This window comes from Equus przewalskii, chromosome 21 (genome assembly GCF_037783145.1).
Source record: "Equus przewalskii isolate Varuska chromosome 21, EquPr2, whole genome shotgun sequence".
In the NCBI taxonomy this organism is placed as follows: domain Eukaryota; kingdom Metazoa; phylum Chordata; class Mammalia; order Perissodactyla; family Equidae; genus Equus; species Equus przewalskii.
In genome coordinates, this window is record NC_091851.1 from 38,541,959 (window position 1) to 38,563,412 (window position 21,454).

The following is a 21,454-nucleotide window of genomic DNA, read 5'->3' on the forward strand; positions in this document are numbered from 1 at the left end:
AGGCACTAAGCCCCCTGCATGCTGGTCCGAGAATGCTGTGTCTCAGCAAATAGTGAGTGAGTGCCTACTGCATGCCAGGCCATTGAACACCGAGCTTCCGTCAGGGGCTGGGAGCGGGAGGCCTCTGCCCCTTTGGCCCAAGGTCATGTCCCCTGGGATGACACAGACCACCATTTATGGGGAGGCTCAGACACCCCGTGCAGCCCACAGCGGCTGGAGCTGGGGTTTTGCCCTCTGCTCTCGATCCCTGACCGCCCACCCCTTGCGTCCTCACAAACAAGGGCCAGACATTTGCTGATGCCCAGAGAAGGGAAGGCCGGCAGCCGACCCACTGAGCACAGAAGCCACCAGCTTGGGCACCCCACTCCCCCTCAAGCCCACTGGGCCTGCTGGGCGCCCCTCTCCCTCCCGGCTCTTTCTGATGCTCCTCTCCTGACTGCAAGAAGGGCGTCTGCTCAGCCCCCCTGAGCCAGGTTCTCTGGGGCCGGGAAGGCGCGCCCAGGAAGCGGGGAGACCTTGAACACGTCCCCTCCCCTCTGGGCCTCTGTCTTCCTGCCTGTGAGATGGGAAGACCGGGCTAGAGCTCAGGGCTGCCCCCAGCACAGGACGCTCTGGGCCGAGTGAGGAGCGCACGGAGGACCCAGGACTCGCTCGGCCAGAGAGTTATTCCTGCCTTCGTCTCCTTTCCGTCCTGACTTCTGCTCTCTGACATCTGTCACCCTCCCTGGTCAAGCGAGCACAGGGCTGGCCCAGGCGCAGAGCCAGGGGCCACAGAGCAGGAGCCCACGCTGAAGCCGCTGGCTTGTTTCGAGTAATAGCATCTTTGATTGAAGAGAGTGATGGGTTCGAAGGACCCTTGGTTTAAGTAGAGCAGATAGGAGCCCACCGTCCTGGGTCCTGCCACCCCCTCTGCCACCCTCCGGGACCACCTGCTTGATGGAGGGCCAGATGAGTGGACGGCCCTGGTCTCTGCTGTAAGAGAACAAGCAGCTCCTGAGGGAGCCCCAACTGTCCCCCAGAGGTCACCGTCCCCCTTTCCTTTCCTCAGTTTATCCCACAGTGCGCAGCCCGGGGGCCTTGCTGCCCAGGGCAGGCCTGGCGGGTGTTCCTGTCCTGCTCCACTTCAGGCCCACAGGCTCACTAAGGACTGGTCACGCGCACGGACAGGTCGGCCACCGCAGTGGACTTCACAGCGCACCTGTGCCCATTTCACAGATGAGACCGTGGACACAGCCACAAATGGCCAAGCACACAGGAAAGGGTAAGTAACCGCGGCTCAGCCCTATGGAGGAAATCCATGTGGAATGTGTTTTTGAGGAATAAAGACATGGGAAAAGACAATTGTTTAAAATAAGATGTCGAGCCAAAAAGAGCAAGATGTGGGGCCGGCCCTGTGGCCGAGTGGTTAAGTTCACACATTCCGCTTTGCCAGCCTGGGGTTCACTGGTTAGGATGCTGGGTGTGGACCTACACACTGCTCATCCAGCCACGCTGTGGGGGCATCCCACACAGAAGAACAAGAACAACTTACAACTAGGATATACAACTACGTACTGGGGCTTTGGAGAGACAAAGAAAAAAGAGGAAAATTGGCAACAGATGTTAGCTCAGAGCCAATCTTCCTCACCAAAAAAAAGAGGGGGGCATACTCAAAAAAAAAAAAAGAGTGGGGCCAGCCCGGTGGCAGCGGTTAAGTTTGCATGTTCTGCTTTGGTGGCCTGGGGTTCGCCGGTTTGGATCCCGGGTATGGACATGGCACCACTTGTTGAGCCATGCTGTGGCAGGCGTCCCACATATAAAACAGAGAAAGATGGTCATGGATGTTAGCTCAGGGCCAGTCTTCCTCAGCAAAAAGAGGAGGATTGGCAGCAGATGTTAGCTCAGGGCTAATCTTCCTCAAAAAAAAGAGCAAGAAGTAAACTACATGCAACATGGTCTCAGATTTAATTCTGAAACAATACCTTACAAATGTTCTACACTGAACACGTATTCCCTCATAATTAGAAAAAAATATGTTAATTTGAAAAAAAACAGACAGATTAATTAAGCTGTCCTGGGATGCACAGTAATTAAGCCTTGAAGCTGACTGCATCCTCCGACTAGAGAAAATTGCTTTTCAGGATGAACCTGAGATCAGAGGAGAAACTTTCCTCTTGGAAAAAAAAGAAAAAAATTTTTAAAGGTCCACAAATATGTTCTACACTCCTAGCTAACTCCACTGGGGTTTTACGGGGTAAAGATGATTCATGAACTTCTGTGAAATATCCAGAGGGTGTTTTAATTTATAAGGCCCCATCCCGCCCTCAACACCACCAACACGCTCCCATTGCCGGGTCAGCCAGGGGTCGCCTGGGAGAGATAGCAACTCTTCGAGGAAGGGGCCCCCTGAGGCCGCCCTGGGGGTGGGAGTGTGTGCAGGTGCCAGGGGGCAGGACGGGAAGACGGAGCCCGGAGGAAAGATAACAGGGGTGGAGGTACGAAAGCTGAGCCTCTGGGAGGCACAGAAGGGGCAGCTGAACCCCCTCAAACGCCCCACCCTGGCCTGCTGTCGGACCAGGGATAAAACCAGGGCGGGCAGAAGGGTCAGCGCTGGAGTGGGGGCCAGGACAGCGGAGAGGCGGAGCAGAGACCCCTCCTGACCCTGAGTTCAGGGGAGGATGGGGTGAGGCCCCCTGCTCACCGTTCCAGCCAAGCGCCTCTGTTGGATGCTGAAATCCGAGACCAGCAATAACGGTGATGATAGTCAACTTAGAGAGCGCTCACCACATGCGGGGCGCTGTCCGAAGAATTAACTCCAGAGTCGGGTACGGGGGTCTCTCGACCTCGGCACCACTGACAGCTGGGGCCCGATAACTCTTGGCCGTGGGGGCCGTGCATCTTTAGCAGCATCTCCACTGGGTGCCAGGAGCGCTGCCCCTCCAGTTGTGACCACCAAGAATGCCTGCAGACGCTGCCACACGCCCTGGGAGGCGGAGTCTGCCCTCGAGGGACCATGGATCAGAGCAGTGGGCGTTAGGGCCGATTCTCCACGGGTGACAGGAGCAGCGCTGAGACTGGGTTTGGTGGGCTGCAGACACTGTTCAGGCTTCTTCGCCCCCCGTGAACCGGCTGTGGGAATCTGGGGCCCGGCAGTCTGACGTTCTCAGAAGGGGCCCTCGGCCTGCAGCTCCCGTGGGGCCTCTGCCACCCGCACCCTTCACACACACGCGTGCACAGGTGCACATGCGCCGGGACATGGACGAGAGCCTGGAGGCCTGAGAGTGAGCACACGAGCTTGGAGAAGAGGTCGGATTCCTCCCGGGGTTCGTCTGCTGTCACGTCGGAGCTCTGCCTTCAGTGCAAGCCGCCTACAGCGAGGGGAGACCCAAGGACGCCCCGCCTTTTCAGTCCAGAGAACCTGACCGTTGATGAACACACACTGTTTGGGTCAGCTCGACCCAGGCAGGATTCGGGTTCAAACCCGAGAGGCTGGACTTGGAAGGCCACCTCGGCCGCCCGCCCCACACAAGACGACCCGCCCAGACTCTGCATCGTCTCAGGGACACAGACAGTCCCGCGACCACGCAGCTGGACTTGGGGGCAGCAGCATCTCTCTATAAGCAGCCCGAAGAGTTGGAAAGAGTCCCATTGCCCACTGCCGCCTCCGGAACAAGAGCTAGGTCCCTCCCAGGGCCGCCTGTCCCCCAGCACAGGGCATGGGTCCCGTGGAGACGCCTGGGTCACCTCCAAAACCAGAAGACAAAAAATGAACTTTTAGGTCAAAGAAAATATTTTATTACATAATATTGTACATGTCCTCTAACAGCATGTATTTTATTATATAATACATCCATCTTTATAACAGTTCAGCTGTAACATACAGTAGTCCCCCCTTGCCCTCGGTTTCACTCTCCAAGGTTTTCAGTTACCCTGGGTCAACTGTGGACCAAAAATATTAAATGGAAAATTCCAGAAATGAACAATTGGTGAGTTTTAAATTGCGCGCGGTTCTGAGCCGCGTGGTGAATCTCGCGCTGTCCGGCTCCATCCCACCGGGACATGACTCGTCCCTTGTCCAGCGTGTCCGCACGTAGACACCTGGTAGTCTCTTAGTAGCTGTCTCGCTTGTCAGATCGACTGTCCCGGCATTGCAGTGCTTGTGTCCAAGTCACCTTATTTTATTTAATAACGGCCCCAAAGCACAAGAGTAGTGATGCTGGCAATTCGCATACGCCAAAGAGAAGCCGTAAAGCGCTTCCTTTAGGCGAAAAAGTGAAAGTTCTCAAGTTAATAAGGAAAGGAAGAAAATCATGTGCTGAGGTTGCTAAGGTCTATGGTAACTTTTATTACAGTGTGTTGTTATGATTGTTCTATTTTAATATTAGTTATCGTTCTTAATCTCTTACCGCGCCTAACTTATAAATTAAACTTTATCATATGTCTGTACATACAGGAAAAAACCCCGTCTACACAGGGTTCGGTGCCATCTGTGGTTTCAGGCATCCACTGGCGGTCTTGGGACGTTTCCCCTGTAGATAAGGGGGAACACTGTACACTACTTAGTATTTTTTATGGAACAAGAGTCCCAGGAAGGCCGAGGTGCTCAGGGGCCCGTGACAGCCATCACTCGGCCCCCTGCCCTTTCCCACCCCTCCCACCTCCAGCCCACAGGCTCCCTCTCCCTCCTTCCCCACCAGAGCCTCCGTTATGTGGATCGGGTTAGCCCACCTCTCACTCCCCGGGTGTAGCTCCCACTCCCCGACTCCCAGCCAAGACCCAGGAGCCGAGAGAGCCCGGCCGGTCCTCACCCTCGCCCCGCTGACCCTCCCCACAATGTGGCCTCGGGACAGGAAGGTGCAAAGAGCAACTTAAACCCAGGCGGCTCGGCTCCCAGTCCAAACTCTCGACCACAGGCCTCAAACCGCCAGGTCTCTGAAGGGGGTGGGGGGTAGGGGGCACCATTACAACGGTGTAGCTGTCCCACCCTGAGTCTGATGTGGGCGCTCTCCCACCGCTGGCCCCATCCTGTCTTTGCTGCAGCCACGACCCTCCCAGCCCAGGACGCCCCCCTCCTCGTTCTGGCCAGTACTCAGCAGGGAGTGGGCCATGTTCTCACCTCACTTCCCTGATTCCCGAGGAGACAGAGGGGCGCGTGTCCACATGTTCATTGTTGCCAGAACCTTCCTCTTGTGGGATTCACCAGCTCAGATTCCTTTGCCCAGTTATCCAGCTTTTTCTTGGTGGTTCCTGGGAGCTGTCTGCAAATCCCGGATGGTGATCCTTTCTGGGTTTTCTCCCAGCCCCCCGCTCACCTTGCAACCTTTTCTTGATGGGGGTGTGTGTATAACAGAAGCTGCGAACATTTACGCGACCAGATCTGTCAACACTGTCCTTCTACGTTTCAGAGTTTGGAAACCACTCTCTCCCGCTCTGAGATGAAGTTTCTCGTCTGTTGACCACTGAAGTCTGCCTCCCTGGGTGAGAACTTTGTCTTCCCCGCCAGGAGGAAAGTCCTGAGGGCATCTTCCTCCTCAAACACCGTGAAACTTCCCCTTCCTTCCCAGCCCACCCCGGGCCACGCCCCCGTCACCTTGCTGGGCCTCACGGGTCTCCAGGCCGCAGCCTCGCCCTCTGCGCCCCCCCCCCCCCCGAAGAACAGAGTGAGCTTTTGAATGTCCATCAGGTTTCTAAGACCCAGGCTGGGGCTGCTGGGCACCCAGAATTAAAATCTCACCCCGCACCACACCCACAAGGCCCTGAAGGAGCCCCCCCCCACCCCGGGGAGGCCTTGCCCAGCAATGCCTAAGGGTGGCACCCAGACAGGGATGGCCAAGAGCTCCCTATCCACTGCCCAGGAAGGCAAGAGGCCCCATGGCTTCCCTTTCCCACTCCTCAAAAATCATCGCAACCGGGTCTTGTCACAGTAAAGGCGGGATGGGGGGAGTTGCAAAGCCTTTACACAATCTGTCCTATTTCCACACATCCTCCCCCAGCCCGTAAGGCAGGCGGGAAGCGATGTCAGCCCCCCACCCAGCCCCGTTTACAGCTGGAGTACTACGGCTCAGAGAGGGGAAGGAGTTTTTCCACACTCACGCAGCGTGCAGGAGGGAGATGCTGGCATTCGCACACATTTTGAGCACTTGAGTGCCAAGAGGTGAGGGGGTGGGATGAAAGGGGACCCCGCTGGAGGGCCCCAGAGGTGAGCGAGGGGCAGGGTCGTCCCTGGGGAGCCCGTGGGTATTAGCAGTTCGAGCCCACCCCACCACGGTTGCTCTCCAACCCGAGTGGACTACCTAGAGCCGGGTCTCCAGGAGCATCGCCAGCCCAGCGGCTGAGTCAGCCCCCTGGAATGCCTGCGGCTCCCCCAGCAGGCCTGCGCCTCGCTCGGCTCGTGGGCCGGTGGAACGGGACTGTTTGCTCACACCGGCTTTTAACAGCACAGGAAATGGTCAAGGGTTCAGCGAGAGATGAGCCATCTGGTCGTCCCGAGTAAACAATTTACAAGAGCCAGATCCAGCCGGCCTGCCGTTCTGCTTCTCCTTCGACAGTGTGATGTGCGGCTTCCTTCTCCGCCCGGTGCCGGCTGGAGACACAGAGACGGTACCGGGCTCCCGGCCGCAGCTCCAGGGCCGGCCTGGGGCAGAGGGGCAGGAAAAGCCAGGTTTTCTTCACACCTTTATGCCAGATGGTCAACCCACATTGTAAAGAGAGTGGATTTCCTCCCAGAGGAACAGACTTGTTTTCTAGAACCCAAAGCCGTGAATTTCAAGAATCGTCTGCTTTAAACCCATTTCCTGATGGGAGAAGCCCCCTGCTGGTCCCCCCAGGTATTGCAGCCCTGCTCTACTGGCCACGACAGGCGCCCGCACGGAGGCCAAGCGAGGGCGCCATTCCTGACGTCAGGACCGAAGCCAGCGGATTCCCAAGCATGCAGGACGTGTACGGGGTTAACAGCCTGAAATAAACAGCTCGTGCCGGAGTCGTAATCCCGGACTTTGTGAAAGTGTTGCAAAACGCTGCAGACAGGCCCTGGAGAGTGTGTGCTACGCTGTTTATCAGTTCGTTCCTTCTTTGCCAGACGTTCTGACTTGGCTCCGCTGGGAGATGACCGCAGCGGGAATGCGTCCCCAGCGCTGTGAGGAAGTCACGAGGGAGAGGGCTCGCTCCATCCTCGCAGAGGATGTGGCTGCCACGGGTGGTTCCCGTGGGGACGAGGGCGGCACTAAGTTATGAGCTCAGGTCACAAGGAAGAGTGACATCTGGGGACCAGGATTTGTGGACTCTGCAATAACCTGTGAGAGACACGTCCACAGCTTCAAAGGGTGGGTGACGAGTGTAAGTCTTGGGGTCAAAGGCCCGAGTTGAAGCCCAGCCTTTGCCTCTTTCTGGAAATGACTGGGACGAATCCTCAGCTGCAGTTTGCTCGTCTGTAAAATAGGAACCACGGACACGATCTTACAGTTACCCCACCTTACAGCTGCGAGGATGCGCCATTTTCTCCTCTTTAAAGGGAGACTCCCAACCACAGTTTGCAGCTTCTCCTGCTGCTCTGTGCTGCTGACGCGGAGGCCTGAGGTCGCGTGGTCCTTTTCCGCGGCTGCTGTAAGAAAGCACCATAAGCTGGGGGCTGGAAACAACAGCGATGTATTATCTCACAGTTCTGGAGGCCAGAAGTCCAAAATCAAGGTGTGGGCAGGGCCACATCCCCTCTAAAAGCTCCCGGAAAGAGTCCTTCCGTCTCTCCTCCAGGTTCTGGTGGCGGCCCGCCATCCTTGGCGTTCCTGGGTCTGTGGCCGCACCGCTCCAGTGTCTGCCCTGGCGTCCTATGGTGTCCTCCCCGTGCGTCTCTGTCTTCACGAAGCGTCTCCCTCTTGTTATAAAGGGCACCATCATGGTTGGGGCCCACCCTAATGACCTCACCTTAACCTGATTGCATCTGTAAACACCTTCTTTCCAAATAAGGTCACATTCACAGGCACAACGGGGTAGGACTTCAATTTACCTTTTAGGGGGACACAGTTCAACCCATCACAGGTAGAAAATGCCTTGTTTAGCCCAGCAGTTTAATGAGGTTTTGGGTGCACCAAGGTGGGCCCCAAGCACTGGTGGGTGGGAGAGGAAGTGCTAGACTGTTCCTTATAAGGAAAGACAGAGGGGCTGGCCCAGGGGTGCAGCGGTTAAGTGCGCACATTCCACTTCGGCGGCCTGGGGTTCGCCGGTTCAGATCCTGGGTGTGGACATGGCACCACTTGGCACACCATGCTGTGGTAGGCGTCCCACATATAAAGTAAAGGAAGATGGGCATGGATGTTAGCTCAGGGCCAGTCTTCCTCAGCAAAAAGAAGAGGATTGGCAGATGTTAAGTCAGGGCTAATCTTCCTCAAAAAAAAAAAAAAAAGAAAAGACAGAAATGTGCTTCTTGATAATTGACAGCTGGAGAAGGGGAAGGCTTGGGGGAGGGGAGGGGACAACACATGGAATTCTCCAAGCAATGAAATTTTAGGGCAGGAATTCTAGAATTTACTTCCAAGTGTGCTCCCCCTGGGTTCCCATCACCCCAAATTCCATGGACTTTCTCTCCTCCTGATGGTGCGCTGTTTTCCTTTAGAGGATTTAGTTCTTGCCTACTGCTGTCAGTCTGCTGGAACTGGCCCACGGCCCCATGGCCCCTCACCAAGGAGCCACACAGGAGCCACAGCAGGCTGAGCAGGACAGAGGGGATGCACGGGATTCCGTCCATCCGGCTGCAGTGGGCCCTGACCCGCTTGTCCACTGTGAGCCAGTCTTGGGCTCCATCTTGGTTCCGGCCCATTTCCAGCTGCCCCTCAGGATCCACTCAGTGACCTTCTGGGACCACCCCCCCCCTTTAAAGTAGCCAGATTCCTTCACACTGGCTCACAACAGACATTTCTAGAGCCCACTCCCCAGCAGCCTGTGCCAGCAATACTTTAGGAAAAGTGAAAGGATAGGAGCAGCATTCAGCGTGGGATAAACGGAAAAAAGACAGCAATGTTAGGAGAACAATGGAGAATTTTAAAAAGTTAACATATCAGCACAAAGATACCTGGAAGAAACGTTAAGACCCTTGACAATCCTTGGGGATAGTCAGGGGGAGCTGAGTTTCTCACTGGGGTCTGGGCCTTGGTTTAAATATTATTAAAGCAAGGGGTACCCCATGAGAAGTCTGGAAGATGTGGGCACCCAGGGGCTGACGCTTGGGGCATCCACGTCAAGTCCCAAGTAGAAGGCCTGGCGCACGTTGACGGGGGACGGCGGGCACTGCTGCCTGACACGGCGTCCTCTGGAGAGCGTGGCCCTCGCTGTCGGCCAGCCATCCCAGCCTCAGCCAAGCCGCCTCCCCCCGCGGGGCTGGGCCCTTCCTGCACACGTGCTGTTTGGATTCTGCACCCCTCACGCCTTATTGTTTTCCTGCTTAATGAGGTGAGGTTCGCCCAGGCCAGTGGTGATTCCTGTAAAAATGACCCGATGCGGCGAGCTGACAGGGAAACCTCCCAGAGGGCTGGGCTGGCTGGAAAAGAAGCATCGCCCCTTCCAAGGACGGCGATGAGATCTGGGGCTCTAATGGGAAGCAGAGGCACTGTGGGCACCAACAGCCCTGGGCCGGGGGTCAGATCTGGACGCCAGCCCCGGCCGGGCTAACTAGACACTTGCCTCTCTCGTGGGTAAATAGGGATAATGCATGTACCTTACAGCGCCTCCAACAGGATTACAGATGTAGGATCAGTCTGAAAACGATGACGCTCTAAGCAAATGAAAGGATGTATCGCTGTTACTGTAGCTACCGTGACCGTTACCACTAGACCCTAAGATCTTCCGCGGCAGGCAGAGCATTCAGACGACCCCCAGTGACCTCTGACCTTGTATCATCCTCTCCTTTGAGTTTCGGGTACAGCCTGTGCATGTAACGAGTGTGCGTCCTGTGAATAGGTCGCCTTCTGTGGTTCCTCCTGGAACCTGGGCCAGCCTGACCCGCTCAGGTGGGCCCAGAACAGGACCGGCTCTTCCAGGTGGAAGAGATTTGAAGCATGAGAGGGAGCCGGGGTAGGGTGGTCTCCCCTGCTGGCTCTGGAGATGGGGGGCCACGTGGCGAGGAATACGGGAGGCCTCTGGGAGCTGAAAGTGGCCCCAGCTGACAGCTAGCAAGGAAGTGGGGGCCCCAGTCCTACAGCCGCGTGGGACTGACGACAGCCTTGTGGTACCCAGCAGAGACCCCAGCCACACCAACTCTGCCCTCCAGAACTGGGGGCTCACGCACCAGGACTGCCTTAAGCTGCTAGCTTTGTGGCACTCGGGTACACAGCAGTAGGAAACCTCCACACCCTCTGTAATGGAAGCCTTGGAATGGAAGGCTGCTCTGTGAGCCACCCTCCCAGGTAGCCTGGTGGTTAGAGACCCGTTCAAATCCTGACGGTACCACTCACTGGCTGTGGGGCGCACTTCCTCCTGGAACCTCAGTTTGCTCCTCTGTGAAATGGGGACGGAAACAACGTGTGTAAAGCATCAGAGCAGGGAGGTCATAAGGGTACATAGTAAATACGGAAGAAGCTTGAGCACTGCACACGTTAATGATCAGAGAGCAGCCGGCAACTGACAACAGCGCCTCAGAGTGGCCTCAGAGCCCGCCCCACACGCCAAGGGCCTGGGAACGAGCCCCGACCAGTGTCCTGGGTGTTACAGGCCACTCGGGGAGTCAGGACCCTGAAGGCCACAACTTGGGAGAAAGTAGGTGGCAGGCGCATCACGATCTTGGTGGGCACAGCTGGCAAACACCGGCCTCAGGGCTCTGAGCTCCCCTCAGAGTCCGTCGCGGGCCTGGGGGTGGCTCCCTCCTCTGGCGCCTGGTGCAGGCTTCCCCGAGGAGGAGATCTGCTGCCAAGCCTCTGCCTCCCTCTGTCCAGATGGGCCTGAGGCCAAGGCCCTGTCCTTGTCAGGAAGGACTGACCCTGGACCCAGAGAGAGAGAAAGGTCCAGGCCACCAGCTCTGCCCCTGGCACGGGCCCCCGCCAGCCCCATCACACCCCAGAGTCTCCCAGGCTCCAAACCCGTAACCCCTCTGACAGCTCTTCTCTCCCCTACTCGGAGCACTCACGGAGCCTGCTTCCCCACCCACTCACCCAGCCTCGGTTAGCCCTCCCCGTCTCTGTTCCTGTTGAACCCAGTTCCGGGAACACGAGGCTGGGAGCTTGTGCTGCAGGGACCGTAAATTTTGAGTTAAACGCGACTCAGCTGCTGGGGAATGCAAGTCAAATCCACGAGGAGATACCACGTCACACCCACTGGGAGGGCCGGAATCAGAAAGACAGACAGGAACAAGGGTTGGCGAGGACGTGGAAAAACTAGACCCCTCGGACGCCGCTGGTGGGAATGGAAAATGGTGCAGCCGCGTCGGAAGATGGTTTGGCAGTTCTCCAAATGATTAAGCATAAAGTTACAATATGACGGAGCAATTCCACTCCTAGGTAGACACCCAAGTCAAGTGAAAACACGTGTCCCCACGAAACCTGCGCCCCAACGCTCACAGCAGCATTATTCATCACAGCTAGGACGTCAAAACTACCCAAATGCTCATCAGCTGACGAATGGTGAAGCAAAATGCGGTACGTCCATGCAATAGGGTATTTGGCCGCAGGAAGGAACGGAGCACTGATGTATGTAGCAGCGTGGCCGAATCTTGAAAACATTATGCTGAGTGAAAGAAGCCAGACACAAAAGGCCACATGCTGGATTCCATTTGTATGAAATGTCCAGAACAGGCAAATCCACAGAGACAGAAAGTATATTAGTGATTGCCGGGGCTGGGAGCAGACAAGAATGGGAGTGACCGCTCGTGGGTACGGGGTTTCTACGTGGGGTGATGAAAATGTCCTGGAATTAGATGGCGGCGGTGGTTGCACAACTTTGTGAATATGATAAAACCCACTCAACCGTACACTTTAAAAGGGTGAATTGTATGGCATGTGAGTTATATCTCAATAAAAAAATAGATTAAAAAAAAAGTGCTGACTGCTACTTCCTGGCTGTGCGACCTTGCACAGGTCTGGGCTGCCAGCTCCCCGTCTGTAGGACAGGGCTGCAGCCACACTGCGACCTCGCCGGTCTGCGGGGATCACATCAGAAAATGCGAGAAAGCCGTGCCCAGTAAGTGGAAGTTTTAGAATTCGTGTTAGGATTAGTCCTGGACGATAGGAAGTTGGGGTCGTCTCCCTCGGACCTGCCTCCCGCAGCCACTCTGCTCGGTGCCGGTGCACACGAGGCCGGGCTGATTTTCCTCATCTTCCCACCCGCTCTGCCCTGGCTTACGCTGCTCCCCCTGGCCTGGAGTGCTCTGCGGGTCCTTCCTCGGCAGGTGCAAATCCGCCCCTGCCCTCAGGCTGCCCGCAGCAGAGCCCCTTAAAGGGAGGCGGGGATCACAGGCTGGGTCACACAGAGTGCCTTCATCTCCGGAGCCAGGCTGGGAGCAACACGAGGAGAAGGGTCACGTCTTATTTTAATGTATCCCAAATTTCATTCATTTACCACCTTCACAATGTTCCCTGTATTCAAGTACCACCTGTATTATAAGTTGCTTAATACTTTTCTTTAAATCAACTCGCTTTTCAACAAACAGTGTATATAAAAAGGATGCCTTAATGCTGACTGTAAATGAAGAGCCAGCATCATTGGCCATTGACGATACCGCATGCAGGAGCCGCAAAATAGTCACACTGGACATGAAACCGTGCTCGAGTGCAGGTGGGCGCGCTCGCCAGCTGAGCCTCTGTGGTCAAGGGGGAGCTCGGTGGGTCTCAGCCGGGCGTCAAAGACATATTAACAAACAGAGACTTTCTCATCGGCACAATCAGGACTGAAACATAATTGAAAAGGGAACGACATGCCCGTGAGTCGCTGCTGTTTCGTGCCTGTGCCTCCTCAGTTGTTTCCGCTGGTCTCCTGCAGGTTCCGGCTTCACCAGCACCTGCTCATAAGTCCTTTCCCCTCATCTAAAAGCGGGACGGCCCCCGCCCCCCATTTCCCAGTCTCTCATCCCGGCCTGGTCTCCCTCTTCAGCGTTTAAATGCCGTCTGATATCCTCTGGCTGCATCTCCTTGTCTGTCACCCCAGCGAGAAGGCAAAGTCTAGGAGGCGTTTACCGCCAGCGGCCCGGCCCCCAGAAAGCACCCGGCGCCTGCGAGGCCTTGGGTAAATGTGTGCTGAACGAATGAATGGATGAAGGAAGGAATCCCGTATCTCCAGCAGCTTTGTACTAGCTTATACTAGCTTTGCACCAAATCTTACCCTTGGCGGGGCCGGGGGGTGGGGGCTGCCCAGGAAACAATTGTGGAGTGAACAAGTAAATGAATGAATGCAGGAATGAATCAATTAATTTTTGCCAGCTACTGACGCTCTCAGTTTTTGAGATAACCCAGGCTTCTTCATGTGCTGTGTTTGCAAAGTCCTCCAAGCTCTTCCTGCAGACTGTCTCCAGGACTCAAAGGACAGGGCCGTCGCCAAGAAGAGAAGCTGCATTCTCAGGCCTCCAGTTTTGATTCAACAGTGGCGGTTCACCAGGAAAAGAAAGTTGGGGACCCCAAGAAGTTGTAGGGGCTCAGGAGGAGCGGGGAGAGCATTCTCCAAGAGATAAACTCTTTCTCGCCCTCCTGCCTGGCGCCCCGGCACGCGGCCGAGCGGGAGAAGCCAGCCAGCCGCACAGGCACACTGCAGTTACTAAGGGACCCTAAGTACATCAAGATGGGCGCGTTGACGCCAGCCACTCGGAGCGGATCTGGAATGAATTGGGGGGTTGTTAAGATCGCCGACATAAGCCTCTTCTCACAGGAAAAATATTTATTTCACTGAGCACTGCCTTTTGGAAAGCTGCGCCTGTAACAGGCTGCATCGATCCAGCAGAGTTTTGGCTGTTGCTGGTTATTCTCTCCTGTCCTGTCCTGTCCTGTCCTGTCCTGGGCGGCGTGGGCCGTGTGCGTGTGTGCGTGTGTGTGTGTGTCCATGGTCATTAAGCCAACAGCCAGAAGACACAGCCAGGACACTCTGCTGTCCTTTAACCAGAAAACAATGGACACAAACTGAGTTTGTGGCATGAGACACAAAACCTGGATGTTTTATCTTCAAAAATGGCGGCCATACAAGAGGCAATTGCTTCTTTCTTTCCCTTTTTATCTAATGTGCTTCTTTTTTTTTACCCCCCTGGTTTGGGTAAAAAAACACAGACAAGTATGAAGAAGAAAGTAAAACTCCCTCCTGCTCTCCCAAGGAGCCAAGATTAGCCTGCCCTGCACAGTTGTTCTTTCTGTTTGTTTCCGCTGTTTGGAGCAGAGGGCCCTGGGTTTGAATCCCGGCTCTGTCGCTTGCCGGCTATGTGACACTCAGAGGTCCGTCACCACTCGGAACCTCTGTCTCATCATCTGTAAAATGGAGAAATAATGGAACCAACTCTTTGGGTTGCTGGGAGGAGTAAAGGAGAGAAAGCACATGCAGAACTTAGCAGAGTTTCTGGCACATGGTAAATTTGCCATAAATGGTATCTATTTTATTGGATAAACATATACACTTTTTATGCCTTCTTTTTCATGAAACAGGATAGCATATACATGTTCCCATTTCACTATTCTCATAAGTGTCTTTGAGGACTGCAAACTATCCCCTTGCAAGGCTGCGCCGACGTTATTTCCTAACTGCTCCCTGCGGGAGGAAATAGGGTTGCTTCCACGATGTCATGAAGACGGCCGGCACCGACTTCTGCAGACTCAACTCTGGGTTTGCATTTCAGCTTCTGGCTTTAGGATGGATTCTCAGAAATGGAATTATTCGGTCCAATGATATGAGCACCTCCAGAAGCCTCACTATATCCTTTTTAGTCCTTCAAGTCGCTTTCCAGACAGAGTCGCTTTCCAGAGAGACGCCCCACGGATGCGTGTGAGGGACCCTCTCACGACCCCCAGCTGTGGCCAGGGCCATCAGCTCATAGCTGTTGCTAATTTCACGGGCAAAAACGACACCTCGCTCTTTAATCCGAGTTTTAAACAAGTTTACCCACTATCTTTCTAACACTGGTTCTATTAGTTACAATAGGTTGAACTTTTGCTACGTACGAGCACGGGCTGAAGGCTCTCCGGAATATCTCTTAAGCACACTCCTGGGGAGAAGCGAATGCAGGGACTTGATCGGCTATTTGCTCACCCATGTTCACGGCTGCGCTATTCACGACAGCCAGAGGCAGAAGCCACCCAGGTGACCAGGGACAGAAGAATGATTAAACAAATGGCAGCGTCTACATACGATGGAATATTATCTGGCTTTAAAGAAGAAGGAAATTCTGACACGTGCTACAACACGGATGACCTTGACATTATGCCAAGTGAAGGATGCTAGTCACAAAAAGACAAGTATTGTTTGATTCATCTTTTTTTTTTTTTTTTTAAAGATTGGCACCTGGGCTAACAACTGTTGCCAAGCTTCTTCTTTTTTTTTTCTACTTTTCCTCCCCAAATCCCCCCAGTACATAGTTGCATATTTTAATTGTGGGTCCTTCTAGTTGTGACATGTGGGACACTGCCTCAGCATGGACTGATGAGCAGTGCCATGTCCACGCCCAGGATCCGAACCGGTGATACCCTGGGCCGCCAAAGTGGAGCACGTGAACTTCACCACTCAGCCGCAGGGCCAGCCCCATATTTGAGTCATCTCATGTGAGGTTCCTAGAACAGTCCAACTCGTGGAGACAGAAAGCAGATGGTGGTTGCCACGGGCTGGGGAGCGGAGAATGACGAGTTATGGTCTCATGAGGACAGAGCCTCAGTTGAGGGAGATGAAAAAGTTCCGGAAATGGATGGTGGTGATGATTTCACAACAGTCTGAATATACTCGATCCCACAGAACTGCACACTTAAAAGATTAAAATGGTAACTTTTATGTTATGTATATTTTACCACAATAAAAAAACTTAATCTTCATAACATCCTATGAGGCAGATATTATTATAATCCTCCCTTCTTCTTTAAAAAATGATGAAACTAAAGCTCAGAGAGGTTAAACATATTCCCAGAGACACACAGCTTCTAAGCAGTAGAGACAGGCTTAGACGCCAGGTCATACCCCTAAAGGCCACGGTATCCTGCAAGAGTTCTGCGGACACAGCAGTGAGAGGGAAAATCCTAACAAGCTCAGCGCAGCAGGCAAAGCCAGCAAGGACACAGAGCCAGAGGGAGCTGCCAGCCCTCAAGGTTCAGAGTTCAGGCCTAAATTTATTCTCTGACCTTCTTGCGGGTTCTAAATTTGGCCAAACAAGTTCTTCCAGCCTAACGGATGATGTGGGTGCATTGTTTGGAGGCTCGAGCCCTTTTCCTGGTATGAAGTAACACAGGCATGCAGAGTCTGTTTGCAGCAGTGGTTCCGCTGCCGTGAGCGGCCGTCTGGGACGATCCTGGGCTCACTGGCCGTCGACACACGTGGGTGTGGACTGGTTTCCCGGGGACAGTGATTAAAACCGTTTCTTGAACCCGAATCTGAATTTCTCCTCCTGAATGAACCAGAAACAGAGCCTCAGGAAATAGCGAGGCAAAAAATTCCTAACCAGAACCAAATTAGAAATTTTCCTAAAATTACTAATTAAGAACAAAATAGGACCCTTCAGATAGTCTCCAGGCCTTTGTCTGAAGGGTCTTTGGGGACGTTGCCCCTGGTGGCTGCCTGATCCATGACTCCTTCTCAGACATCCTGCCTCCACTGAGGTGGCGTGGACACGTGACCCTAATGGTCTGACTACCAATGACTGAACAAGCCTTGGACGCTGGACTCAGAAGAAACCATCTACCCACTGGCCAGAAACATAAGACTTCTGATGCTTGGCCCAAAAGGATGAGCCTGGACATCAGAGCCCTCCTTCAGGAATGCAAATCAAGAGACACAGAAGAACATTCCTGTTGGTGCAGATACTTGAGCTGAAAGGTCATGGATATTTAGAGCTCAGGTGGCCGTTCTGGGGGCACATGCACACAGATGTATGTGGAAGAGGGGTAGGTGCTGTGGGACTCTGGATTCCAGGCATAGTGTTGAGTGGCTGGATCAAACTTCACCTGAAAGCCAGCCTACCACTGGACTTTGCTATTACATGAGCCAACAAATCTTCTTTCTTCAAATTAGTTTTACTGGGTTTCCTGGGGTTTTTAATGTTTATTGTTTTATGACCAAAAGAAACATCTCTATAACCTTCCAATGGATCCCTTTTCTACCTGAAATTGTTGGAGTAGATTTATGATCCACAGAACCCAAAGAGACCACATCAAAACCAAAAAAGGGCAGAAGCCGTTTGGGAGTCTGGGATTCAAAGCAGTGTCCTTGCACATCCCAGTGACAAGTTCCCTGTCCTGGTCTGAAGCCCTGGGAGGACGGGAAAGAGGTTAGGACACGGCTGTAGGAACACGCTGTCCTCGGGACGACCTCCCTCAGCCTCGGAGTGGCTGTTATCAGAATCTCTCGGCCGTTCGGACAAAGGGTGAAGCCAGGGACTCGGGAGGCCGAAGGGCAGGTCAGGGGCCTGGGAGAGAAGGGGCAGGCTGCGACCCGGCAGAAAGCTGTCTTCCGTTCCCTCGGCCCCACAGTGTGTTCAGCCAACAATGGGGACAGATAACATTCACTCGAGGGCAGGGACCAGTGCTTGGGGCACAACCAGGGTAAACTGAGTCCCATCGAGGTGAAGGGGCTCAGCAGCGAGCGGAGCCCGTGGGATTTGAACCTGCGTCTGATGGGCTCCGAGTGCAGCTCCCTGTCTGCTCCACTGCAGTGAGGCCCCGCCAACCGCCGGCCTTGTGCTGCGGCCACATCTGCCCTCGCATTTCCCTTCCAGCTGGTTCCACCATCAGCAGCCCCTCCAGACGTCCCTCGGGGGTCCGAGGAGCTGACTGCTGATGAGGAAAAGGATTAGCCGCAAACTGGACTCTCCCACCAGCCTCTGCCAGACCGTCCGGAGGCGGGGAGCGTCCAGCCCACCTGGGAGCGTCTGCTTCTGTCATCAGACAAGGCTGCCTGGATTAGGACCAGCGCCCCTGAAGAAGGGGAGAGCCAACAGGAATTCAAAGTAAATTTCCAAAAGGAAATAAATAAGCAATAATAATTGGCTACATCTGTGAAGCTGGGTGATTCTTAAGTGCCAGCCACGGGGCCTGGGTTTGAGCCCAGGGGCAGACGTCACAGGTGCTGCCATGATCACTGCCATCCCAGGGGCACCAGGCACAGCACCCCTAGGTGTTTCTCCCTCCGGGGTCCACCCAGACCCTCCGCTCAGATGGCCCACAGCTGCCTTCCACCATTCGGGTCCTGCTGTTTCTCATGGGCCCCCGGGGAGTCAGCCGAAGCGGGACCACGACGCGGATTCAAGTCCTGGCCCCACTGCTCACGGGCTGTGTGACGTAGGGAAAGTCGCTTCTCCCTTCTGAGCCTCGGTTTCCTCCCCTGTACAATGAGGGGCTTGTTGTAGATGGGAAGTTTGAAACCGCTGACTGCGCCTGCTGTGGGCCACGAGCTCGGCTGCGGGAGTCGGACGGGCATTCGTTGCGGTTGTTCAGCCTTGTCTCGTGCCGTCGTCCCAGGGGCACACCCTGCGCTTTCTGGAAGGACCGCGTGCTGCTCGGATCCCACCCGGCACCTCGGACGTTGCTGCCGTGCCTCGTCCCTAAGGGTTCTCAGGGCCTCTCACAGGCCGCCCAGTCCTCCTCTCAGTCCTCCAGCCCACGGAGCGCCGCTCGATCGGGACTCGGGTCAGGTGGAGCTGATCCGGGCCGCCACCCTCGCGGGGCAGCTGCGGGCGTCCTGCCCCACTCTCCGAGCCTCGGGTCAGCGGCCGTTCCCAGGAACCACTCCGCCCACTGCTCAGACTGTCTCGAGAATCTGAGTTAAGAGGATGCAGACAAAGCCTGTCGCTCTGAGCAGCACATCGTGAGCCCAGCACCAGCCCGCTAAAATTATTAACTTCATGTCACGTACACCACAACAGGCGCCTTGGGGTCAGGGCGGTCCCTTCCCACAGACAATAATCAGCTGGTCCTTTGACACCTCTTCTCCCCTTCTGACGGGGTGAGGCTGAGCTGGGAGGATAAGAGCCACGTCGGGACCCAGCTCTGCTTCCCGGCTTCCCTGGATGGGTTGCCAGCCCTTTGTCCTCCCTCGGGACCACTCGGACCCGTCCCCAGAAGGGAGTGACCTCAGCCCCCTCCCATTTGAGATGCCGAGCGGGAGTTTTATTGTGTGTAAGGTAGGGCACCAGGAAGACCCCAGAGGTCCCTGTGGACGGACAAACTGTCTGACCGGGCCCCCTGCCCGTCTGCCCATGGGCCGCGCTCAGCTCCGGGCACTACTCACTGTGAGAGCCGGTCAGCGGCCGAGCTTTCTGGCTGTCCTCTGACCTCAAGTCTGCCCCTTCTGCATGTGCAGCAGCTGTCCGGAGTGGGAAAGTCCTGAGGGACAGACCTCTCCGCGCTCGCTTCGGGCAGGATCCCACAGGAAAGGAGGCTGGCCGAGGCTGGGAGGGGTCGGTCGCCGAGTCCCCGCACAACCCCGGGCGAGTCACTGCAGCTCTCAGAACTCCGGTCCCCGGAGCCCCGTCGCTTTAGAACAGAAACTGCAAATAGGCTCCGGCCCCTGTTCTCACACTGGCTGGTTGCATACGGGCTGCTTCCGGTCTTGTGTTGAGATGGATTCTGAGGCTGTGTCTGGGCTCACTAGGAGAGGGTGCTGTGATCAATTAGCCACGCCTGCCATGAACTAAGGATGGGGAAGAATGTATGTCTGGCGTCACATACTTGCCACCCCAACCCAGATGCTAAGGCTCCTCAAAGCTGGAAATGGCTTAGATTCTTAAGATCTCATTGGACCACACAAAACTGAAGGAGATCTCTCTGTCAATGTGACCTTTCATCTAACAGCACCATAGGTGTCTCCTGGTGAATTGTCCTTTCCCACTTTTTCGTGCACACCACAGAGGCCCATTCAGACCGCCACATCCTTACAGCCTCTGTGCCGGGCTCAGCCAAGGAAATCTCCTCCAGGCCGGGGGCACTGAAAATCAGCCCTAGGATGCCCCACCCCCATCCACCCTGCTGGATCCAGCCATACCTGCTGCTAAGCTTAATCCTAGGCTTTAAATTATGTGAGTCAATGGATTCTCTTTCTGGTTTAAGCCAGTATGCATTGGTTTGGTCACTTGTAATGCAAACAGTCCTAGCGCACATTCTTTCTTTTCCCAGTCAGGCCGCAGGATGGAACCAAACAAGCGTTTGGCTAACGTGACAGGGAGAACATCTGGAGGCTTGTTTTTCTTTTTTTCTTCCATCCAACCAAGACAAGAGGCCTCGAACGCAGAGAAAGGTCACCAACATCTTCAACTGTGGAAGCCTGGGAGACCCCTCCTGGGCTTCTCTGTGATAAGACGGCCTCTGCTTTGGATGAGTAAAGTCAAAAGGGGGCAAGTAGTCTGGCATATCCTTCTATTCGCCCCAAAACACAGTTTCCATGAATGCTTTTTCCTTAGCTTCCTGGGGCACTGAGTCTGGCTTGGTTGGATTTTGTTTGAAAACATCGGCGTAAATCACAAATACCCCTGGGAGGGAACATTAACCATCAGCTAGCAAATGTGACACCCTCCACCCCTGGCTCCTCCGGTTAAAGGGACTGGAGCCTCCACCCCATCCCCAGAGGAAACCTCCCTGCCTCGTCCTAGAACATTGCAAAACTGGGTCTCTGCTGGAAGTTCTTAACATGTCCTCACGGCCACTCGACCTGACCGGCCTGGCTCCTTCCCAGCCCGGGGGGCGTGGACCATGACACGGAACTAACAGCTCTGGGCATTTCTGGAGTCTGGCTCTTGAAGCTTTTTCTGGGGCAAATTCTTCTCTTCCCCCAACCAGGAGCCTGAAAGGCACAGCAGCAGCGGGACGATGGCGCAGGCCAGGGACTCAGGGAGACCTGGGGACAAATCATAGCCTGCCACATGCTCACTGTGTCGTCGTGCAAAGGTGCTCAACCTCTCTGAGCCTCAGCTTTCCCTTCTGTGAAATGGGGTAATAATACTCCCCACTGCGCAGGGCCGTTTCTGAGAACCCGATGTAATGATGTTTGCGCAGTGCCTGACGTCGTAAGTGGTAGTTAGAGTATCAGCAATCGTTTCGCTCTCACTTAGACCGGCTTGGACAGGGGTGAGGAGGCAGGAGGTCGGAGAAGCGGCGTGTCTGGGATGCTCTCAGATCTTCTGCCTCCTTCCACCATGGGGTCAGCACCTGCTCGCCCCCGCCACCCTAGTGTGACTCTCGCCCTCTTCAGCACACCAGGAACTGTCTGCTTCATCTTTTCAGAGTGACAGATTCATCTCTTTCTTCCCCAAATGGGGAAACTGAGGCTGGGCCTCTGCCCAGGTCCCAGAGTCTGTTGACAGAGACTGAGCTGTGATGGAGGCTCTGACGCCGAG

At 55.0% G+C, this 21,454-nt stretch overlaps 1 protein-coding gene across 7 annotated transcripts in view; it reads right to left on the reverse strand.

Moving 5' to 3' along the window:
- The window catches only part of RIPOR3 (RIPOR family member 3), a 74,614-nt gene that overhangs the window by 35,725 nt on the left and 17,435 nt on the right, over positions 1-21,454 (reverse strand). Inside the window, exon 1 of one of the 7 annotated variants that reach the window (XM_070589447.1) lies at positions 19,354-19,693. The exons of 5 other annotated variants lie outside the window; for them this stretch is intronic. The gene's annotated coding sequence lies outside the window, so the exon portion shown is untranslated. Of the gene's footprint in view, positions 1-19,353; positions 19,694-21,454 lie in introns of those variants that run through there. One more of the 7 variants, XM_070589443.1, reaches the window with a different exon arrangement.